General features: G+C 43.4%; 1 long non-coding RNA gene across 1 annotated transcript in view; it reads left to right on the top strand.

Annotated features, from left to right (window-relative positions):
• Window positions 1-6,608, top strand: part of LOC112645625 (uncharacterized) — a 34,063-nt gene extending 27,455 nt beyond the window's left edge. The window contains exons 4-6 of the long non-coding RNA XR_003127168.2: window positions 1,439-1,711; window positions 3,077-5,223; window positions 5,914-6,608. This is a non-coding gene — a long non-coding RNA (uncharacterized LOC112645625). The remainder of the gene's footprint in view (window positions 1-1,438; window positions 1,712-3,076; window positions 5,224-5,913) is intronic.
• The last annotated feature ends 10,800 nt before the right edge of the window (window positions 6,609-17,408 follow it).

Below are 17,408 nucleotides of genomic sequence, written 5' to 3'. Positions count from 1 at the left end.
TCCGCTCCTTTTCCTGCCCCTCTGAGTTCGGCATTGGAGGCCTTTCTGTAAGTGAATCTCAACCTGCCATGACCACAACGGCCCCTGATGCTCTCCCTTGTGACCAGCGAGGCTGTAGTCAAAATGAATCACTTTTGGTCCCTTGGAATTACCCTGAACATTCATTTGCCAAGCTCTGGGCTATGTGCTTTTCATTTATTATCTCATGTCAGCTCTTACCTCAATTCGGTGAAGATACCGCCATCGCCTACCAGATTAAATTAATTTCCAGATTAGAAAACCAACTACAAGGGGTTATAATAAATAATAATAATAATAATTAAATAATAACAATAAAATAAATTGCCTAAGGTGTCAAAAACTAGTGTTAGGGCTAGAATCCGAATCCAGGTCCGTTTACGCCACACCTATGCTTTTAATAATATGATACACTGCTTCTCATGGGAGCCTTTTCCCTTTAATTAATCTGTTTTTCCCAAGTTGTTTAAATATTTATACTCTCTTCTTCATGAGGGTTATCCCTGTGCAGAAACTTGCTGTAGTTAAAATCTTGACGTCATTTTAAATTTCTAAGGGAAGCTACCTTCCCCAGAAGCCTATTGCTTCTCTCAAGAGCTCCCTATCTCCTTCCTTTAAGCAGGAAATATACATGAAACAAGACCTTTAATTAGCCCTCATTATTAGCTCCTACATCCTCTAATAATTATCTTTGGCGATGTCATCTTGAATCCCTCGGGTAGCATGGATACTATGAACGATTAGAGGCTGTTCTGAGAGCTGGCCGTCAGTCTGATTTGTATTAGGCCAATTACTCTAACTAAAATTAAAATTTGTCAAGGATAGTTTGATGATGAGTCTTGGCAGCTAAAGGGAGCCCTTAACGAGCCAAGCAGCACTCTTTGGCAGAAGCACGGTGGTTTCATCTCAAGGTGAAGGTCTGGTTGTTAGTGAAAGTACCAGAGATCAAAAGGACAAACTTTTCAGGATTTGTAGCCTTGGACAGACTCCCTGGCTTGCTGTCACTGGAATCCACCCGGCCAATAAGTGCTTCGTTCTCTCTGTGGTATTTGGCGGTTCTCAATAAAGACCAAAGTAGAAAACATGGACCCAGGAGCCAAGGACTTTAACGTCCATTTGGTATAACACATCTATTAGGTGCCTACCTAATATCTATTTCCCCCATTTTAACAGAACCCTGGTTTTGTTGAAGCAGCAACATGATCTGCCAAAAACCAATCTTTTGGCCAGACTCCTTTTTGTGAAAGTCAGTCTTATAACGCAGTTATGGCTAAAGAAACCTAAAAGGACGTCTGCTTCAGAGTTTCTGGGAAAAAAAAAAGTATATTTTTTCCTAATAAAAGGAAATAGATATGGTTATTGTTTTCTTTTGTCTTTTCTCTCTTCCTTCCGCTTGGGATACGCATGCAACTTCTGAAAGCGCATCTGTTGTCTTGAAACATGAGGTGATAATGGAAAGGATGAAATCCAACCTAAGGATGGCAGAACAGAGCTGGAGAAGGGCCTGGATCCTTTTTGTCCAATCCCTTGGCTGTTCACCTCCCAATTAAGGTTCTCTAGTTAGGTTTTCCCGTGACTTGCTGCTGAAAGCACGCCCGGTAGGTAGAGCTGGGAAGGTGAACAGAGAAGGATGCCCAGTGTCAGCAGTCCTATCCGAAAACACCATGAGGCGGCGGCTGAGCGTGGAAAGCAGGTGAGACCAGTGTGGGCTATCACGATCCCCTCTGCGAGTGCCTTTAGGGCAATGATCACTCATTAATTCATTCTCAGGGGACAATGGTTATGCTTATGTGTCAGACATTGGCTGTGTGATGCTGTCGATGCAACAATACAACTATTCTACAGTTGATTAAAAACATGAATATTTGTAGATTCAATGTCTACAAAGTGTACAGTGTCCTACTCTGGCTGCCACAGCCAGGAGCCTCCTCTACCTAAGCCCCTGAGAAGGTTCTTCTCTGCTGCATGGCATTACCTGTGGTGTGTGCTCATCATTTTATTGAGGATAAAAGCGGAACATTCTGGAATAGGAGGACATCCTGAGGCTACCTGCCAAGGTCAGTGTGTAATGAAGCAGTGAGGCCGCCACTCTCGCCAAACACTGCTCAGCCTCATCTTTACTTACTTTGACTGACCTTTATGTAATAACTGTGTTTCTAAAAATCTATGTCAAATTGAGTCACATTTTAGGTATGCTATGAGGGTTTACTGTTTCACTACTTAAATCAATCTTGAGTCTAAATTTTTCTGAAAGGCGAATATTTCTCTTAATAGATTTGATATTTGAAACCAGATATTTGGGTATCATACTTTCATGCAAAAGAAGTCTGAGGTATTGTCACTAGAGTATTATGCAAAATTCACCTGTGATAAAGTCACTACTGTGGCCCCTAATGCCCACTCTACCTGCAGCCTTCTCTGTCCACACTAAAGGGAACTCATCCTTTTTTTTTTTGCCTCATTCAGGCAAAAAAAAAAAAAAAAAAAAAAGTGCCATTTTTCTTAATACCTCTTTTTCCTTTACACTCCACATAACAATTCCTTACCAAATACTGTTGGTTCCACTTCCAAAATACACACAGAATCTGGAGCCCCATCTCCCCTGCCACTGGGTTGGTCCTCCTCACACATCTCTCTGCTGCCATACTCACCTCCCTACAGTCTGTTCTCCACCTGATGACCCAAGTGATCCTCTCTTTTTACTTTTTCTTTTCATTTTTTAAGTTGAAGTATAGCGGACACATGTTACATTAGTTTTACATGCACAACATAGTGACTCAACAAATGTATATGTTACGCTCTGCTCACAAGTGTAGCTACCATCTGTCCCCAGACGTCATTACAATACCATTGACTATATTCCCCATGTTGTGCTTTTTATTCCCATGACATATTCATTCTGTAATGGGAAGCCTGTATTTCCCAGTCCCCTTCCTCCATCCTCCTCTTCCCCCGCCCCCGCCGCCCCCGGCAACAAGAAGTTTGTCCTCTGTATTTGTGGGACTGTTTCTGCTTTTTGTTGGTTTGTTTATTTATTTTGTCCTCCTGATCCTTTTAGGGTACAAGTGCGAACAATTAACAGCTGCCCTCAGAGTCCTTCAGTGGCTCCCATCTCACTCAGTGTAAAAGCCGAAGTTCTCCCAATGTCCAAGAAGATCCTGCATGCCCGGGCCGTGTCCTTCCCCGACTGCTGCTCCATCTGCACTGACCTCCCAGCTGCTCCTCAAACTTGCTCAGCTCCTTAGGGTCTATGCACTGAGTGTTATTTCTGTCTGGAATGTTCTTCTCCCTGATATCTTTGGGACTGAATGCTCTTCCTCCTTCTCTCTTTGCCCATGTCATCTTCTGAGATGGACAAGGGCCAAAGTATGGGGGGCAGGTTGGGTAGAAAGGGCTCAAGTATCCTCCATTCTCCTTTTTTTAACCAGAGTAGCTTCAATTTTGTGTGCTTTATACATTGGAGTTTCTTGTAAGATTTGATGTGAACACAGGACTCCACTGCCTTAACAGAAAGCCTGAAAAAAACATCATATTGAAAGGGGAAAAATTGGTGGTTGGGAGATTTATTAGACATGGTTGCTGTAATTCAGATGAGAAATGATAAGGGAGGGACCAGAGTGGTAGTTACATGAGTGCAAAGAAATGAATGGACTTGAGAAATATCTATGGAAGCAAATCCACTAAATGTGTCAATTGATTGGCTGTGGGGCATAAGAAAGAGTGCAGGACATTCTCAGGCTGGGTATGTGGTGATCATTTATATAAAATGAGTGTGGTATTGCACATGGGAAAAGCAGTTGTATTGAGTTTGGGGGATTGGAGACATTTATCAGGAAACTACCAAAAGTCAAGGTGAGGTCAGGTAGGCCTGGAGATACAGGAGTCATTATTAAAAATAAGAATACCTGCCGTGTGTTGAGGGCTGGTCGTATGCCAAGCGTTGTGCTAAGCACTTCCATTTCGTAGGGCTATTATAAGGGTTCCGTAAACACTGAGTACATTTATTTCAAGTGGGATCCCTGTTCCTCCCATTCACTTCAGTTAGTGTAACGTAGAATGTTGATGAGGAAAGAGAGCTTTCTAGTAGACACCATGGGCAAGGACGCTGCATGACCTCTGGGAAGAACTGGAAGCACACTTTCACCCCCTCCAGGCTGTTCCTCCACCTCCTATCTGTCCTCCTCTCCTGTGCCTCACAGCAGTAGAGCAGCTCACCCTGGGCCTAGTTCATCTAACGGAATACGACCGCTAACAACTCCCAAGCTTGATGTGGGCCAGCACTTTCTCAGCCCCAAGCATGAATTTTTAGGGAAATGATTCAGTTGGCCCAGCTTGTGATGAACCAATCCCCTGCAGCCAGGGGGTAGGGACACGCGGGGAAATCATGTGGCTGGAAGGAAGATAGAGCAACATCTCCCCAACTATGGAGGGGAGATGGGTTATTTCCTAGAAAAGATAAAGAGCTGGACAGACAAATCAAGATGTGTCTCCAACAGGAAGCTGTCATCACCCCATTTTACAGATGAGCAACTGCAGAAGCTACACAAGGTAGTGACATGTCCCAGAGAGAGGAAAACGACAATGTAGGAAGGGACCGGGGAGCTCTGTTTGGGCCTGTGTTTGCGGGATAATTGGGAGACGAGAAGCTGGAGAAGGCGCCGTAACTGTCGTTGCCACACTTGCATCCTCTCAACCTATCCAGGGAGGTGTTCACCGACAGTTCCGGTTCATGTTGGTGGCTCTCTGGGTCTCTGCCTGAGAATGTTCTCTGGTCCCTGGATGCAAGGGGAGCCAGAAGCGCCAGCCAGTTGACCCATGAGGAATGATAAACAGGTACTCGGGCTTCCCCAGCCCCCCGGGGAAACATTCTGCGGGATATTCCAAAAAGTCATCAGAGTTCCCAACGAGGTGAGCCCCAGCTGCCCACAATGGTAACCCGAGCACGACGTAGCTCTTCGTCTTTCTTTTCTTGCTGGTCTTGCTCTCTCATTCCCTCGTTGTTCTTCCTTGGAAGCTACCTGCACTCAAACGGTTGTCTCGGGGTCGGCCTGTGAAGGAGCTGAAATTAGGAGACCATGAGGACGTCTCAAAGACTGTGCATAGAGAGACCAGAATAAAACTCATGAGAAAAGCCAGAGAATGGGGACCAGCAGCCAACACCTGCCTCCAGGAGATGCCCACTCCTCAGACTTGGCCCTGAGGCAGGTGAGCATTTTGGCAGCCGCTGACCAGAGCCATGCATCTCCTGCCTCAGCGATGCTCCAGCAGACAACCTGAAGGGAGCCTTTAATTATGCTCCAGATCAGTCAATAGATCAAATGTATAAATGAGCAGACCACTCTCTCCTTATTATTATGCCACTGCTCCAGTCCTGCCCATAATCTGGGCCCATATCCAGGGTTTTGTTTTGTTTTGAAAACAGCAAAAGAAACAACATGATTTTTCTGTTGGAAAAAAAAAAAAGACACTCCATCAAGTTATTTTTATTTCCTGGCTGACAGTCCTTTCGTAATCTCCAGTGGGTAGGAAATTAATTGGGGCTTGAAAATACAATTTTCCATAGGTGATTATTATAAGCCATTGGGCTGCCTTGCAGAGAGGGGACTGCTTCCAATTGCAGGCTAGGAAAATTCAGTGAATTTTTTTGCATTGTCTCTAAGACATCATTTGCCAATTATCTTTGAAATGCTTCACTGGCAGCTCTCCAAAAACAAGCCCTCTCCTTGCTAACGGGAGACATGGGGGAGTTCTAGCCACATCATTTAGAAAGCTTTATATGCACAATCTCCCCTAACACAAGCACTCCCTGAAGGATTGGAGGGCAGCTTCTTGGACTAATAATGATTCCCTGATATCACAGGTGAATAATTATCTGTTCTTCTTCCTTGAGGAAAGAAGAATGGAAGATAGTAAAAGATCAGAAGTACCTGGAAGAAGAAGAAAGAAAGGAAATAGGGAAACAAGACTATTCCTGTTCCATTCAAAGAGCATTAGGATAGAATCTCTCTCTCCCTCTCCCTCATATAACATTTCCAATTTCTCATCCACATGACATTTCAATAAATTGACTGGGCTCACAGAGTTTGAAGAAACGTATGCATGGAAGTCTTGCCAACATTGGAAGTCAAAGATTTACATACATTAGGTGATTAGGGCTCTACACAGCAGAATATGAAATCAAGTACAAGATGAACAATCATGAGTAGGAAGTATTTCAGAAAAAGGAGAAAGGATTGGGGAGAAGGGTGATAATATCTGGAGACACCTAGTCATGGGAGCACCATGGAGCTTCCACACGCCGCATGCAGGCTCTGACAGTTTACTCACTACCTCGCCTGTCCAGGCCCTTGTAGGATAACGCTAACCCCTAGCAAGCTCCTCTGAAAACTGGCTCCTGAAAGGTCTCGTTCCCCTTCCTTCTGGAGAACACTTCTAAGTTAATTTCTTCTTCCCCAAGACATATGGAGGAAGTTCACATGAACCCTCGAGTCTTTTCTTTCATGAGCTTTAACTCTCAAGGAAGATTTTTTTTAATAATAAATTTATTTTTTATTGGTGTTCAATTTGCCAGCATACAGATTAATATCACTCTATACCCAGTTTTTTTTAAAGATTTATTTGTTTGTTTGTTTGTTTGTTTATTTATTTATTTATTTATTTATTTATTTATTTATTTATTTATGATAGACATAGAGAGAGAGAGAGAGAGAGAGAGAGAGAGAGGGAGGGAGAGGCAGAGACACAGGCAGAAGGAGAAGCAGGCTCCATGCAAGGATCCCAACGTGGGACTTGATCCTGGGTCTCCAGGATCGCGCCCTGGGCCAAAGGCAGGCGCTAAACCACTGAGCCACCCAGGGATTCCCCTATACCCAGTTTTTCAAAGATATTTTCAAATGAGAGAAAGCAAACATATTTTAGGGTTTAAGCTTGACAAAACCAAAGCTAACTCAAAAGAACTGAAAGCAGACTGAAGCCTGTAGTTGCACACACATTTTTTTAAAATAATAAATCTATTTTTTATTGGTGTTCAATTTGCCAACATACAGAATAACACCCAGTGCTCATCCCGTCAAGTGCCCCCCTCAGTGCCCGTCACCCAGTCACTCCCACCCTCTGCCCTCCTCCCCTTCCACCACCCCTAGTTCGTGTTTATAGCAGCATTATTCACAAAAGCCAAAAGATAGAAACAGACCAAGTGTCTGCTGAATGGATGGATAAGCAAAATTGTGATATGAGCATGCAATGGAATAGTTTTCAGCCTTAAAAAGGAATGACATTTTGACACATGTCACAACCTGGATGACCTCTGAAGACATTATGCTCAGTGAAATGCTGTCACACTGAAGGACAGATACTGCCTGATCTCACTTCTATAACGTAAGTAGCGTAATCAAGTTCATAAAGACGGAAAGCAGGAGAGTGGTTACCAGGAGCCGGGGAGGGGAAATGAGGATTTGTTGTTTAAACAATATAGAGTTTCAGTTTGGGGTGAAGAGAAAGTTCTAGAGAAGGGCGGTGGCGATGGCTGCACAGTGTCAGCGTGCCTAATGCCATGGAACTGTACACTTAAAAGTGGAAAAATAATTAAAATGGCAAATTTTGTTATGAATTTTTTACCACGATAAAAAAAAAATGTCCAACATCTACTCCGTGGAATCCTATTGACCCTCTGGATCTAGTTCTCTGGTCTGACTGTAACCTGTTCAGACCACACCAGACAAAATGTGTATGAAGCTCCCCTTGGCGCTTTGCCTAAACAAACATCCAGGTGCTCGTCCCACAGCTTCTCATATTTTCTTCCACGTCCCCTGATATATCAAAAATCACAGTCTCCTAAACCACGTGCACTGTGGTTGCACTGTGGCCTAGGCCAGAGCTGGAAGCCCGCAGGGAGGAGGCCGGAGAGCTGAGAACCAGTGTTTGTCCAGAGATGGGTAGAGCTGTACTGAAATTCGAATATATTACACATAAATCCAGAGGAGGAAATGGTTTGCCCAAGGTCACAGGAGAAAATAGATTATTTTAATTAGCACTCAGGAGTGCATTGATCCTAATATCACTCTTAATGACATGCTGGCACCACCTTCCCCATCTGGCCCAGCCTGGACAGAGTGCAGGAGCATATGCTCTCCTGACTGTTTGTTGTCGGAGTCTATGCAGTTGGTTACAAGATTCCAAACGGAAACAAATGGTGAATTCTTTAATAACCTGATCACTTTTAAAAACTGGTCTGACAAGAACCTCCTGACCCACTAAGAAGCTCATACTCCAGACCAGTCACAGTAGCCAGGAGTATCTTTCAGAAGATCCCGGATGATCCAGTGTGGCGGGTGCCTGCCAATACGATGCAAATGCAATGCCGATCAATTGCCAAATGCAATTGGGAAATCCTGCATCTTCTGCAAGACTGACAAAGTCAATGAAAGTAACAAAGGAGACTGCTTTGAATTCCACTTAAATCAATGACGAATGAGGATAAGGCACAGTTAGGGCAGATACTGCGGAAGAAAAGACCACAAAATGATGATTTGACCAAAGAGAAAGACGTCTTCAGAAGCTCTCAGGGAAATTGATAACTCTTAAAACTTTTTTGGCAGAGCTTGATCTCCTTAAGATGTTTTCTGTAGTTAGTTATTAGTTAGATATTCAGAAAAATGGATTTGTTCTTTTGTGCGTGACTGTAACCAACAAAGATTGTATAAGACAAATTTGCTTTCAATATTTATTTCGTAAGATAAAGTTTCAAACAAATATTTTGGTTGCATTTAGAGTGCAATGTTCATCCCACTTTAAATAAATTCCCTTTAGGATGTGTTCCAGCGGCCTAGCCTGATAACGTGAGCCTGCTGGGTATGTGCACATGGCAAAGCCCCTGCCTCCTCGAAACATACCGTCAAGACGCGGGCCGAGGTCGCCAGCTACGTGTTGGACAAAGCAGTACACGGAGATATTGTCCACACGACGTCCTTTCTCAGCCACCATTCCCAGGATAGTATTTTGAATTATATTTCCAGGAATGGAAATATTTTTCCTCCCACCCAGTGCCCCTTGTAACAATCATGCCTTATGTATAGGCATGAGCTTTGGTAAAGGGCTTTCCTACTATTATCCAGTTTTAACTTTATACTAATTACCTCGTAAGCGTTTAGAGCAGGAGTTATCAGGCCCAGTAAACAGGTTGAGGTCAAGAAAGGCCCTGCCCAGCAGACCCTGACTGCGTCCCCGAGGCCTCCTCCTACTATCAAGCACCTGCTCCCTGACCTGTTGTTTCCATACTTAAGCCTCCTCTGACCCTCTCCTGGACCCATCGTGTGATATTTGGCTTCCCAGTGCCATTAGGATGGGGACGAAGAGAACCTAACCAGGCAGCAATTCGCCTGCAGTGACCAAGAGGACATTAGGGTTGAGCACTGAATGAGAAGCTAGAAGCCTGGGGTTCAAATTCCAGTCTTACTTTGCACTAGTTGTGTGAGTTTAGAGGGCAGGCTACTTAAACACCTGAGCCACAGTTGTATTTAAATTGAAAAGTTTAAAAAATAAATAAATAAATTGAAAAGTTTTTTGAAATGTATTCTTAGTTCCAGAACAGGCCTAAAGATTCAAATCTCTTCCCTGCCTTGAATTCTGCAAGAGTGTTTGAGGAGCAAAAGAGCTCATGGGAATCTTTTAAACTCTGACCCTACAAAATATGTGATTATTAATTACTGTCACCCATGAATGCTCAATATCTCATTTATGACAAAATAATAAATTCTTCTTTAGGCAAAAGTTATGTAAGAGCTAATCATTTTATTTTATTTAAATTTTTTTTAAGATTGTATTTTTATTCATTCATGAGAGGGAGGCAGAGACACAGGCAGTGGGAGCCCAACTCAGGACTCGATCCCAGGACTCGATACCCCGGGATAATGCCCTGAGCCAAAGGCAGACACTCAACCACGGAGCGACCCAGGTGCCCCAGAATTTGGGATATTTAGAATCCAGAATGACTCAAGTTGTCCATTGCAGTGGTAGCAGTGGCTCAGTTGTTGCTGGCCAATGACAAAGACTACAACTTTCACCCTTTGGGCATCTCTAACTCCTCCAGTCCTACTTATTCCCAAACCTTCATCATACTTCCTATTAAGTTCCTTTTTGCTCAAATTAGTGACCCTCTGTTGTTTGCAAAGTAGGAACTCTAGCAGATCATGAGGATGAGCTGACAGTGGGCCTGAGAGTGCTCATCAAGTATCCTGAGCCTAGGATGTGTTCTAAGTGCTCCCTCATTGCCACTCTTGCCTTTGTATGGTCCAGTCACCCACAATCTACTATCCTTGCTATTTATGTTTGCAACCTAAAGCATATTGAAGACAAACGGTGTCATAGATTTTGCTCCCTTTCTGGGAAATAGGTCCGCTAGTTTCTAATCTTATTATGCCCATTATCTGTCTAGGAACATGATGTACATGGATGGATGTACCTGGTGTATATGGATGATTCAGAGCCAGCAAAGCCCATCTTGACCTCCAAAATCTCACCTGAACCACAACTCCCCAACACAGGCATATAAACATCTCTTCTAGGCACAGAAACTCTATATCTGGGGCTGGAAGGAGCTTTTTTTTTCCCCAAATATTTATACTCATTCATTTTAAAGATTGATTGATTTATTTGAGAGAGTGCATAAATGAGGGGAGCAGAGGGAGAGAGTCTTCAAGAAGACTCCCCACTGAGTGCAGAGCTCCACACGGGGCTCCACGTGTGGTTCCACAAGGGGCTTGATGGGTGGGGAGGCCTGGAGGGGTTCGATCCCACAACCCATGAGATCACAATCTAATGTGGTTGGTTTCTTGCCGAAACCAAGAGTCAGACACTTAACCAACTGAGCCACCCAGGCATTCCTGGAGGGATCTCTTAAAAAGATTTTATGTTTACTCAAATGCTCAAAGAATAAGCCAGGACCAAAGTACTAGCCTCAAAATATTCCTTCAAAGGACTTGAGTGATCAAAGAGGCAGAGCACTCCCAGTACTCCACTTAACTCATTTCATTAATGTGACATAACCCAGCAAAGTGGCAGATTTGCTTTTAAAATTCTGACACTTTGAAGACAAGTGCTGATTACCAACAGTGCAGCCATGAAATGGCACTATGGGGAACAGTTTTTAACATATTTACCTAATTAGCCCATTATAAAGTGTAATGTGATTTCTTGCCTTATCCTGTCATTAGTTTTATGATAATCTTTAAGAAATGACAGCGTCAGAAGGGAAAGGGAAGAGGCATTTTGTGCCCAACTCCATATGCTTCCCAAAAGGCTCACACCGTCCTTGAATTTAACATGGTGCACGTGGAGCACCCCAGAGCTCAGTACAAGGGCTTGACGGCTTTTCAGAATTGTGAGAGAGGCTCCCCAAAGCAATTTGCATGCTCACAAAGATGATGCATAGAACCCAACCGCTGCAGACTCCATTCCAAAATAGCTTTGGAGAAAAGAGCCCTGATGTAGCAGTCAGTAAGGAAAATTAGGTTTCAATCTCAGACGTGTCTTTGACTAGTGAAATGACCCATTTCACTTAACCACTTGAGCCTCAGATGAATCTTCAGTTGCACAATGGTAATAACGATACTCAACAAGCCTACTCATGGGTCTGTATCATTGTGACAAGACCGTGAGGTAATGGATGTGGAAGTACTTACAATAGTGATCACTGATACGTACTGAGTGTTGACTGCATGCAAGACGTCCTTGAGATGATTTCTCAATTGTGCAATTAAAATGATCAAAAACTTTCATTTATTCTGGTTTGAATTTCAGAGACAACTTTCTGAAAGCAACATCCTCAAAGAATTCTTCCCTGATCCCCCCCTCAAAATAGGCATCTTTTGCTACTTTCTCATTGCATCCCTTCTTTTTCTTTTTTAGCTCTCAAAACATGTATAGTTATAATTTGTGGTAAGGATCTGATTTGTTTAATTCCTTTCTCCCCCATGAGACTATAAATTCCATGAAGGCAGAGACTATGTCTATTTTGCCTACTGAATTCCTTAACATAAACCCTACCACATAAACAGTGCTACATAAATACAGAAATGGCAACTACCTGCTTTCTGAAAGGGAGTATTTTCTGGAGCCCCATGCCACAGCCATTATATACATAATAGACGGATTCTCTATATTTAAAAAGAGAATTGAAAAACTAGAGAGTGGCTAAGCTAACACCTTTCATTCCAGGTACTCTGCAGCATGGACAGAGCTTCAAAGAGAACTCACCCTATTGACTGATGACTATACTAGCGGGAGAATCAAATTAATGCTTTTAAGTTAATTATGTTATTTACTACTAATACATCTCACTACTATGCATTGCAATATGTGATATCAGTCATCTTTAAATTAACACAAGGTGTAGGGGCACCTGGGTGGCTCAGTCGGTTAAGCGTCTACCTTCAGCTCAGGTCATGATTTTGGGATCCTGGGATCCAGCCCACATCAGGCTCTCCACTCAGTGAGGAATCTGCTTCTCCCTCCCCTTCTGTCCCTCTGCCCATGAATGCACACACTCTGTCTCTCAAATAAATAAATATAAATAAATAAATAAATAAATAAATAAATAAATAAATACTTAAAAAATAGAATTATCACAAGGTTTGAGTAGCCTAGTATTGTCCTTCTTTCATTCACTCAACATGGATTAATCAGTTGCCTGGTATGTGGTCGGTGCTGTGATGGTCCCTGGATAATATTTATAGAAAGAAGGATTAAACCTTATTCTTAGAGTCTTGGATAATAATCTGAGTGCCAAAAAAAAAAAATTAAAAAAAAAAAAAATCTGAGTGCCAATATTGCCTACCTCATACCATCCAATCCCGACCCCAGTGTCCTGAGTGCTCCTGATAAGAGCACTAAGTTTAACATTGTTCTGTAGGAAACACACAGCCCTAATGAAAAAAAAGCTCTGCTCTGGCATGGAGCGGGCAGGTTTGGGTTTGGTCCTACCTCCAACACTGGTTCTCTGAGTTACCCCATCAAATGAATTCCCTCTGCTAGCCTTAAATTCCTCAACCAGCAGTGAAGAACTTGGACTAGAGTTTCTCTAAAGCTCTTTTAGCTCTAGCATCATGACCTTCTCTCTGTCCCCTACACTCAACATTGTGTTTGTTGCAAGTCATCTGTCATAAAGGAAAGCCTGATCCCCCATAAATGGATGAGATGCAAATCAGCACTCCTACTAGGCTGGTAAAACTGCCGATCAGAGGGAAGGAGAAGAATTAAAATTATTATTATTAGTAGTAGTAGTAGCAGCAGCAGCACTAGTAGTAGCTATATATAATGTTATTATACATAATTAACATGTATTATAATATTATTATGTATACTAATAGCATCATCATAGAAAGATAAAATATTATGCTAAACTGAAAAATACACATGGTATAATATTAAATAAATATCAGAGAGGGAGACAGATCATGAGAGACTCCTAACTCTGGGAAACGAACAAGGGGTGGTAGGAAGGGAGGTGGGCAGGGGGTGGGGGTGACTGGGTGATGGGCACTGAGGGGGGCACTTGACGGGATGAGCACTGGGTGTTATGCTATATGTTGGCAAATCGAACTCTAATAAAAGACATACCAAAAAAGTGCAGAATTTATAACTACATTAATTCCAATACCGTGAAAGAGTAAATATCACAAGTAGGTATATTGGCCGTACGTTGTTGGCTGTGCCATTGTTGCAAGCAACAGAAACCCATCGGGCTAATTTAAACGGAAAAACAATTATATAGGAGAGTGTTGGGAAATTCACTGAACTGTTCAGGGTTTGGAGAATTAAGATTGGAGGCAAATTAAACATTGCCCAAATCACACCGCAGAATGGCTTGCCCCACCCACTGACCCTGGACAGACACTGGACACCACCACCATCACTGCTACTGTTGCTTCCCTAAGAACCATTCTTGCTGAAACTGCCTAAGTGTCCACAGAGAGGGTGCCCCAGGTCCCCTCGTGGGTGTAGGAGCGTCTGCTGGCAGGCTGGCTGTGCCCCAGCTGCGAGGGAGGTGGGGAAGGCAGCAGCTGATGTGTTCATTCCCACGGGAGTGTGCAGGGCCTGTTCCATAAGGAGGGGGAAGGCCCAGGCAGCAGAAGGGAGCCCAGACATGGGCTGGGCCATGGGAACAACCAGCGCGGGTAGGACAGGCATAGAGAGAACGACCAGATGTCACGGGGACAAATAGCAGCATTTATTTGATCGATTAACGGGAACAGGGGAGAAGAGCTGGGAAGACGGTGGAGTAGGAGTAAGCTGAGTTCACTTCATCCTGCATTTTCATCTGGGTTTCAGCCACATCCAAGTCAATAAATCAGACAGCTGGCCAAAGACTAGCAGAACTAACTCTGCAACCAACTACAGAGGAGAAGAAGTCGCATCTGAGAGGTTAGGAAGGTCAGAGGCTGAGGGAGGCCGAGGGAGGCCGAGGGAGGCTGCGGGAGGAGCAAGGTGCGAGGCGCATGGAGAGCCCCAGCATCAGGCACCCCCAGCAGGAAGCTCCCGCGGGGGAGACTAATCTCCATCACATTCGGCTTTAAAAAAATATCAGAAAGGGAGACAGAACATGAGCGATTCCTAACTCTGGGAAATGAACTAGGGGTGGTGGAAGGGGAGATGGGCGGGGAGTGGGGGTGACTGGGTGACAGGCACTGGGGGGAGCACTTGACGAGATGAGCACTGGGTGTTATTCTATATGTTGGCAAATTGAACACCAATAAAAAATAAATTTACATATTAAAAAAACCCCAGAGGGGCTGGAGTCTGTGAGCTTCTATAACCAGTGGAACTTGGAAGCGGAGCTTTAACAGTGCTGACTCAGCCCTGGGAAGCCAAAAGGCCTGTGAGGGCTGGGTTGCCTCCCTTAAAGAGAGAGCAGCCTGGAGGAAAGGAAGCATAAAACCGGCAGTTTATAGGATGCCGGCGGCCAACAGGAGACAGATCTGTTCCCACTGACTTCTGAGCCTGTTAGGGGACTTCTTGGAGAACCAGCATGTGCCATTTTCCTTCCCACTCCCAGGATAAACACAGGACACCTGCAGGAGGTGGAGCTGTACAGACACTTGCTACCTAACCTGCTAGCAGTGCACCTTGCTCACAGGTTCTCCTGAGGACTCACTCACTCCAACCCTGCTGGCCTCGGACTTAAGCTCAGGTCAAATTTTATTCAAGTCCTGAGGGTACCCTGCCCAAGCACCTGTGCATAGCTGCCACCCCATCCTGCACACATCCACCCTGCTGCACTCAGGTGGGTGCCCCAGGCCGTGTTGCACTCTGTGTCTACCACTAGGTAAACAGCTACCACAGCTGGAGCCCAACGGCCACTCCACACCCATGCCATCAGCCACTGTCACACTCCGTGCCCAGCATTGTGCCCCTAGCCATCCAGGTGCACAGGCCCAACTTCCACAGGGCTTCAGGGATCTAGCATAGGACTAGTGGCCCAGCACATATTCTGCTAACATAGCCGCTCTGCTGCCCAGTTCCCCAGTGGGGAAGCCCTACCCAAAGCTGGCCTGGCTGGGTCCCACTAACACCATAGAGAGCAAGCACAGCCTATGACAGGCATACTGTTGACTTAATCGAAAGGAAAATTGACTCAGACAAAATAGCAGGATGTAAGCAACACCCTAGGAACCTAGGATATGTCCTGAAGGGCCAGATCCTGGTAAACAGAAGACACTGTGCTGCGAGGCACTCCAAGACCTCTTCTTCATAAAATCACTACATTGAAGAGCAGAAGACAGAGCTGACCTTTTGTTTTAAGTTTTTATCTAAATTCCAGTTAGTTAACATGTTAAACCATTATTAATTTCAGGTATACAATTTAGTGATTCAACATTTACATACAATACCCAATGTTCATCATCATAAAAAAGCAAGTACCTTAATTACCATCATCTATTTAACCCATACCTCACCTGCCTGCCCTCTGGTAACCATGTTTCTTCTCTATAGTTGAGAGTCTCTTTCTTTTTTTAAAAATTATTTTTATTTTTATATTTATTTATTTTTATTTATTTAATTTATTTATTCATGATAGACATAGAGAGAGAGAGAGAGAGAGAGGCAGAGACACAGGTAGAGTGGGAGAAGCAGGCTCCATGCAGGGAGCCCAACGCAGGACTCGATCCCGGGACTCCAGGACCGTGCCCTGGGCCAAAGGCAGGCGCCAAACCGCTGAGCCACCCAGGGATTCCCAAGAGTCTCTTCCTTATTGGCCTCTCTCTCTCTTTGGTTTCCCTGTGATCACTTGTTTTGTTTTTTAAATTCCAAATTTGTCCAAAGACAAATTCCAGTATGGTATTTGTCTTTTACTGCCTTATTTCACTTAGTACAATACTGTCTAGCTCCATCTACCTCATCACAAATTGTAAGATTTAATTCTTTCTTATGGCTGAGTAATATTCCACTATATCTATGTCTATATTATCCTTATATATATATTCTTGTTTACCCATTCATCAATTGATGCACACTGGGCCATCTCCATAATTTGGGTATTATAGATAATGCTGCTATAAGCATCGTGGTGCATCTATATCACTTTGAATTACTATTTTTGTGTCTTTAGGTAAATACCCAGTAGTGCAATTGCTGGATCCTAGGGTAGCTCCATCTTTAGCTTTTCGAGGAACCTTCATAATGTTTCCCAGAAAAAACAAACAAACAAAAAAACAAAAACAAAAAACAAAAAACAAAAACCCATAATGTTTCCCAGAGCGACTGTACCAGTTTGCAGTCTCACCAACAGTGCAGGAGTGTTCACCTTTCTCTACATGCTTACCAACATCACAGCTGACTCTCCTTTTTTTTTTTTCCACAACTGACTTTCTTAACACAGAGAAACAGACACAGAGAAGGAGACAAATGAGGAAGCAGAGAAATTTATCCCAAATAAAAGAACAGCACAAGACGACAGCCAGAGGTCTAAGTGAAAGAGATAGAAACAACATGCCTGATAGAGAATTTAAAGCAATGATCATAAATATACTCACTGGACACGAGGAAAGATTGGAAGACATGACTGGGACCCTTAACACAGAGATAAGGAATAACATGATACATATACATAAAACCCGAAAGACTCCACCAAAAAAACTGCTAGAACAGATCAATGAATTCATTAAAGTCACAAGATATAAAAATCAATGTACAGAAATCTGTTGCATATCAATACACCAATAATGAATCAACAGAAAGAAAAGTTAAGAAAACAATCCCATTTAAAATACACCCCAAATAATAAGATACCTAGGAATAAACCTAACCAAAGAGGTGGAAGGCACGTACTCTGTAAACTGTAAAACACTGATGAAAGAAATTGTAGATGACATAAAGAAATGGAAAGACATTCTATT

Source organism: Canis lupus, chromosome 1 (assembly GCF_003254725.2).
Source record: "Canis lupus dingo isolate Sandy chromosome 1, ASM325472v2, whole genome shotgun sequence".
Classification (NCBI taxonomy): domain Eukaryota; kingdom Metazoa; phylum Chordata; class Mammalia; order Carnivora; family Canidae; genus Canis; species Canis lupus.
Note: the sequence above shows the minus strand (reverse complement) of the source record. Positions and strands in the feature narration are given on the sequence as shown.